At 34.1% G+C, this 7,541-nt stretch overlaps 1 non-coding gene across 1 annotated transcript; it reads right to left on the bottom strand.

Moving 5' to 3' along the window:
- Window positions 1–5,569: 5,569 nt before the first annotated feature.
- Window positions 5,570–5,676, bottom strand: LOC139856550 (small nucleolar RNA R71). Its single transcript, XR_011762024.1, has one exon. It is a non-coding gene; the product is annotated as a small nucleolar RNA R71 (small nucleolar RNA).
- Window positions 5,677–7,541: the final 1,865 nt, after the last annotated feature.

The following is a 7,541-nucleotide window of genomic DNA, read 5'->3' as shown; positions in this document are numbered from 1 at the left end:
CAAAGTTAATCCTTCTAACGTAACTTTTAAAATTAACTAAACACATGTTCTATATCTATATGATATGCTAACTTAATGATTTACAACCTGGAGATACGAAGAACACCGTAAAACCGGACATACGCCGTTGTAGTAAAACCGGGGGCTGTTTTGGGTTGGAAAAATAAAAACTATCTTAATCTTTGAATTTGAAGTTTATTTTCTGGAAAAATGATATTTTATATGAACATTATACTATATCTAAAAATCGTGGTTAAACTCAAAGTGGAAGTATGTTTTTCAAAATGGTCATCAAGATGTCGTTCTTTCGACGAAAATGAATACCTCTTTCAAAAATGACTTGTAACTTGTATTTTCGACAATAAACTTATACGTTTTCTGTTTAGTTTCATAAATTTCAGTTCATTATGAAACCATAGCAACTTGATTCACTCAAAATGGATTTATAACGAAGAAATTATGGGTAAAACAAAATTGGTTAAAATTACTAGTTTTAGCTACGAAAATTTTATAACAAATCTATACTAACCATAACTTAACTAACTTATTGTTAGAACCCCAAGAATTGCATAGATTGTGTGGTAAGTCTTGTAATAGTGGGATATAGATGAGGGCTATATATATCTCACAAGGCAACCTTAGATGTGAGTCATTCACATACATAGCCAAAGATTTGTAAAGGTGTTCAAGGAAGTTGTGGAATAGAATTCTAGTTTTATCTCTACAATCTTCCTACTTTCACACACATTCATACGATATTCATCCTAAGGGTCCTGACATTGGGTATCAGAGCTTCCAGGGATTGATATTACATCACTAGATCGATCCAGAGATTGAAGATTACAGAATATGAACACTCTAGGTATTTTGAATCAGACTCGGTATAATTGAATTTGATAATCTGACGTTCAAATTCCTGTGATAAGTTCAGCGAAGGTGTATTAGGTTGATTAGAAAGAGTTTTAATCATCATTACAGCTTTTTAACGTCAATTATGGAGAATCAAGTTGATTTTTAGAGTTTGTGGCTAAAACTCTCGGTATTCATCAATTACAGCTTGATTCTGTAGTTAAATAAAGATTTGAGGCTTCAGTTGTGATCGTGAGGTGTTTAATCACATTTCTGACGATTTAATTTCATCAATTCTTCAAGTTTTGAAGATTTGATACACATTCGGTATCGTAACTGCCATACCGAATCTGCTTCAAAGCTATTAATTCTCATTCAGTGTACCAGATTGTGGTGTGTTTGTAATTCTATCACATTCGGTTTGATCATACGTAGCTAATAGGTGTGATTTGAGAAAGGATTCGTTTGAATTCTAAGTTTTCATACTTAGACTCAGCATTGTCAACTGCTACAGTTGACATTCGGTATCCTATACATTCAGTATCTTTGATATTTTGTGTGATACTAACTTGTTTCCTTGTGCAGCAAGGCTACAGAATCTAATTCAAAGGAATTGAATTGTGTTTGAATTCAAATTCATACAGAATCTGACTACCGAGTCAGATACTGAATCAGGATCTCGGTATCACTTAATTCATTAGTTTTAAGTGTTCTCAGGTTACAAATCTTGTGGTTACCGAATCTTTACCGAATTTGGGTGTATTACTTGTATTTCTAATCAGTTTCTGATACAGAATCTGGTTTACCTAATCTGCTACAGTACATAATCTGTTACAGTACCGAATCTGTTACCGAATCTGACATTTGTGTTAGATTGTTGTGATTTTTCATCTTAGATTTGAGTAATACCAAAACTTTACCGAATCTACCTCATTTTCAAGATGTCTACTCAAGGTACTTTGATCATTGGATCAGATTCCTGTCCTCCAGTGTTGTTTGATGGCAAGTATACTCAGTGGCTTCACCGTATCACTAAGTACATAGACTACAAGGGTGAGAAAGCAAAGTACATATGGGCTTCTCTGAGAGATGGTCCAGTTGTAGATTATCATCCGGATACTGATATGCCAATTCCAGTCTATGAACTTTCTGGTGATAAACGTGAGAGAGCTCAGGGTGACATAGAGGCAAAGAACATTGTTATGCAAGCTATCCCATATGAGTTGTTTGAAAATGTTGATAGCAACACAACAGCAAAAGATATATGGGATGAGATCAAACGACAGCAAGAAGGTTATGACATGTCAGATGTTACTAAACTGAATAAGGCTCTGGGATTTTATGAAGACTTCAAGCAGGAACCTGATGAACCACTCAAGGATACCTACCGTCGTTTCAATGGTGTTCTCAATGAGTTGAAAAGGTGCAAGATCATAAAAGTAAATGCTGAAGTCAACATGAAATTTCTCAAAAAGCTCAATGTTGATTGGCTTCCTTATGGAACCATCGTTCGATCAACCAAAGAGATTGACAAGTTGACTATTCATGAGCTTGTTAGAGTTATTATGCACTACCAACCTGAAGTGTCTAAACTTCAAGAAGGAAGGAAAGAGTCATCTCCAAGTGATCCTCTTGCTCTCATTGCCAAAAAGAAGAGCAAATCATTTACGACTTCCAAAAGCTTGTCCAAGAAAGTGCTTGTTGAAGATTCACTGATTCTGAAGAATTGAATCTGTCTGATGTTGATGATTCTCACCTTGAATTAGTCAAGATGGCAGCCATGTTCACAAAAGCCTTGAACAAATACAAATTCAAAGGCAAATCAAGCAATCAATGCAAGAATTCATCATCTTCCTCGTACTACAAGAAAGCTGAACAATCAAAACAACAACAACGTGCTGATGATTCCAAGAAGGATGATTCAATCTGTTTCAATTGTGGTAAAGCTGATCATTACTCTCGTAAGTGCAAGATGCCTAAGAAGAAGGATGCAGCTTACTACAAGAAGAAAATGTCGATGGCTAAGATTGTAGAAACTGGGGGAGAGCTAAAACCGGTTGATGATACTTGGTTTAACTAGACTGACGATTCAGATTCAGAGGTTGAACATGCAAATGTTTGCAAGGTGACTAAGCTCATCAAAGCTACGGAAGTAATGGAGAATTCAGACTCAGCATCTGATGATGATGAGGTACAATCATCTAAAATTCCACCTGATTTTATCAAAGTGCAAAATGACATGATGAAGAATTTAGTCTCAATGTCAAAAGAAGTCAAAGGTTTAAAATCTGAAAACAAGGTTTTAAAAGATAAAATCAAACTTTTTGAGACCAAACCATCTTCATCCAAATTACAATCGGAACTGCAAAGATTGACTGTCCAACTCAGCTCCACGGAAACTGAGTTGGAAGATCTTAAAAAATCAGTTCATCCGATTAAGGTCGAAAGGACAGATTATCGTTTAAAATCGGAACGACTTGCAGAAAAAGTTCAATTTTAGAAAAAGATCTTTCTGATTTGAAAACTCAACATGAACCTACACTTTCAAAGCTAAACAAGAAAATTATTCAATTGGAAAACACCGTCATTGAAAAGGACTCTGAAATCTCTTCATTGTCAAAAGAGTCTTTTGAAATGAAAGCACAACTTGCTTGATATGAGGAAAAACTCTATCGAACAGATCAATCCAAAGCTATCATGAATATGAAACTTTCAAAACAAACGATTTTCATGAATATTGTACCGTATTTCGCATTAAAAATAATAGTATATTTGGTACACCTCCGCTGCATCATCAAGTTTTTTGCACCGCTGTCGGGGAGCGCTAAAACGCTATATTTTTAATTTATATTTGTAAAAATATAGTTATAAAAAAGTAATTTTGGGGACACGTGTGTCAAATATAGATTTTATTTTTAGTAAATTTAGTTCTCTTTACTTCTATTATAGCTTTTTATTATATCAAACAAGTTACCTTTTGGTTATAATCAGGCGATTTTTACACAAAATCTATAAAGAGATACATATATTCCAGCGGTGTAACAAGTATGATTATATTATAGCCATGTGGTGTACTAGTTTACCTATCATTATTATTATATAGGCAAGATTTTGTCAAATATAATACTGTTTAACTATCAAACAAGTTACATTTTGGTCTTTAGTACGAATTATTATTTTTATTGCTACACATCAACATCAAGCTATATTTATTATTATTATTGATGCAATGAAAGTTTTTAAAATTATATATTGCCTATATGTCTTTCAATTTTTTTATGTAAGCGTTTCTATTGTGTTGTAATTACTAGTTTATAGATAGGCACTAATAATAATAAACATAGCAACTTATTTAGAACTTTTAACCACCTACGTTTTATTTCCCTTTAATTTTACATTTAGTTTGCTTAAAATAATTTTTAAATAATAAGTTAACAAGTGAACTAGGCTATTCCTCACCACATTCTTACTAAAAATAGTTCATATATATATATATATATATATATATATATATATATATATATATATATATATATATATATATATATATATATATATATATATATATATATATATATATATATATATATATATATATATATAATTTAAAAATAATATATTTTTAAGATTTTGTCTATAAAATTAAAAAGTAACTTTTAGTTTTAAGTTTTTAGACGCTAAGCTTTAGACATAGAACTTTAATTTTCGACTTTTGTTTTTCAACGTTTATATTTTTTTTCGACTTCTTATTTTTTGACGCGCTTTTTCTTTTTCATTTCTACGCTCTAGTTTTTAGGACATAAATTTTTATCTTATTTAAATCTCGACGAAAAATTATTTTAAGCGATTAAATCAATAGACATCCAAAATTTTCTGGTTCGTAGTAATAGTTGGATTTGTTAGTGGCGAGTTGTGGACTTCCGATTTAAAGGGTCCTGGCTACCTGCTGCATCTATTGGCTATTCGAAATGTGGGTAAAATCAGAAAAGTCTATTAATTTGATAACTTATATAATTTTTATATTTTTAACTAATAGGATATTCAGTGAATGCACCGAGCGAAATGTTCACCATCTTTCATACATTCACCACCTGTAACCCGATCAAGACATCTAGCCAATATTATCGTCGTTGATTTTTCTTTAGAATCATCATCAAGTCGAACAAGTAATCCAATTCAAATTTCCGATAATCCATTTTTTGAACCCGACTTCACAATTGAGAACCCGGAGGATATTCAAGGACAAATCCAAGATCCTGAACCACTAATCATTCCTCCTGAACCACAAACCGTTAAATCAGAATCTTCTAGTGATTCAGATTCAACAAATTTAAATATAGAAGTAACGGAACCTCAAAGTATGGAAGACCGAATGAGAGCCACACGCACGGGCCAAGGACATGCCATTACTCAACCAGACATTAATGCACCAGATTATGAAATCAAAGGACAAATCCTTCACATGGTAACTAATCAATGCCAATTTAGTGGTATGCCAAAAGAAGATTCAAACGAACATCTTCGAACCTTTAAAAGGATCTGTACTCTATTTAAAATCAGAGAAGTTGAGGATGAACAGATCTATCTCATGTTGTTTCCCTGGACTTTAAAGGGAGAAGCCAAAGATTGGTTAGAATCGTTACCTGAAGGGGCGATTGACACATGGGATGTTTTAGTTGAGAAATTTCTTAAAAGATTCTTTCCGGCATCTAAAGCCGTGAGACTTCAAGGAGAAATTGTTACGTTCGCGCAAAAGCCAAATGAAACATTATATGAGGCATGGACAAGATTCAAAAAGTTGTTGAGAGGATGTCCTCAGCACGGTTTAGACACTTATCAAATAGTACAAATATTCTACCAAGGTGTCGACGTTGCTACACGAAAAGACATCGACACAGCAGCTGCTGGTTCTATTATGAAGAAAACCGCAACCGAAGCTCACAAAATTATTGATAACACAGCATCCCACTCACATGAGTGGCACCAAGAAAAAGATATTTTTCGTTCATCTAAAGTGGCTAGAGCCGATTCTAGCCATGACTTTGATTCCGTTTCCGCAAAAATAGATGCTTTCGAAAGACGAATGGAAAAAATGACTAAAGATATTCACACAATACAAATCAGTTGTGAGCAATGCGGTGGAACACACTTAATGAAAGATTGTCACATTGAACAAACGATGGCACAACGAGAGAATGTTTCCTACATGAACCAAAGGCCTGGAAATAATTATCAAAATAATTATCAACCGCTAAGGCCAAACTTTAATCGAAATCAAAACATTCTTTACAATCCAAATGGACCCAACAATAACTCGTATAACCAACAAGGTCCGAATAACCAACCAACTCAAAACAACACTTTCAATCAACAAAGACCTAACTTGTATAAACCACCACAACAAAATGAAGAGAAAAAGCTAAATCTGGAAGAAATGATGGCAAAGCTAATGGAATCTCAAACACAATTTATTACATATCAAATCCAAACAAATGAGAGGTTTGATCAGTCATTAAAAACTCAACAAGCTTCCATTTTGAATCTAGAAAAACACGTAGGTACTCTTGCTAGCATGATGAGTGAGAGGGAACAAGGAAAGCTACCGAGTGATACTGAAGTAAATCCTCGGAATGAGAATGTTAATATGGTGTCAACAAATTCTAAAAAACCAGCACCAAAAGATGGGAAGGTTTTAGATGTGAGTAACAATGAAGAAGTTACAACACCACCACCACCCGAGTATGTAAAGCCATTGGTGGCACCATACATACCACCCATCCCGTTTCCAAGAAGAGGAGTTGAGTATGAGCAAGTAACAGGTAATAAAGTTTGTGATACCTCTTGAAAGAAGAAGAAAAAAAAGAAAGTGCAAGAAACAAAAACCGTAAAAGTAAACCCGGTGAAGACAGTTCCACCAAAAGTTCCACCCAGGTTGGGTGATCCGGGTGAATTTATTGTTCCTTGTCTACTTAGTGATTGTGTCATGTATAATGCACTAGCAGATTTAGGTGCGAGTGTGAGTGTTATGCCTCTTTCATTATATAAGAGATTAGGAGTAGGTAAGTTAAGTCCAACAGAAATGAGTGTTCGACTTTTTGATCAAACCATTAGGCACCCAGTTGGAATTGCTGATAACCTACCCGGTCAAGTGGGTAATTTAACCTTTCTAGTCGAATTTGTTGTTATTGACATAGAAGAGGACTCAAACATTCCTCTCATGTTAGGCCGACCATTCTTAGCGTCCACCGAGGTGTTCATTGATGTAAGAGAGGGTAGAATGACACTTAGTAATGGTGAAAAATCGATCACCATTGTGATTCAAAAGTCTAAATCTCCACCAACCAAAACCATTGAACCAATAAAAACGATTGATAAAAATCATATTTTTTTACCAACTCCAACGGTAGTGCTTAACAATAATAAAACGCCTAAGTGTGGGGAAGATGAAGTAACATCTAATGATGACTTGATAGCAAAAAACCCCGTTGTTGATGCGAAATTAAATGACCCCGTTATTAACAGTTCAATGAAGAAACTTATTAAACGAATTCGCGATGCTAGAACCAAAGGGAACTTTAAGTTATGTAACCGGTTAGTATCCAATCTATCGCCTAAAAAAAAGGCAAAACTAGTTGAATTTGTGGATATTACACAGGAATCCGACCAATGGCTTAAAGCAAAAGTCACAGATA

Source organism: Rutidosis leptorrhynchoides, chromosome 6 (genome assembly GCF_046630445.1).
Source record: "Rutidosis leptorrhynchoides isolate AG116_Rl617_1_P2 chromosome 6, CSIRO_AGI_Rlap_v1, whole genome shotgun sequence".
Classification (NCBI taxonomy): Eukaryota; Viridiplantae; Streptophyta; class Magnoliopsida; order Asterales; family Asteraceae; genus Rutidosis; species Rutidosis leptorrhynchoides.
This window is presented reverse-complemented; position numbering and strand designations above follow the sequence as displayed.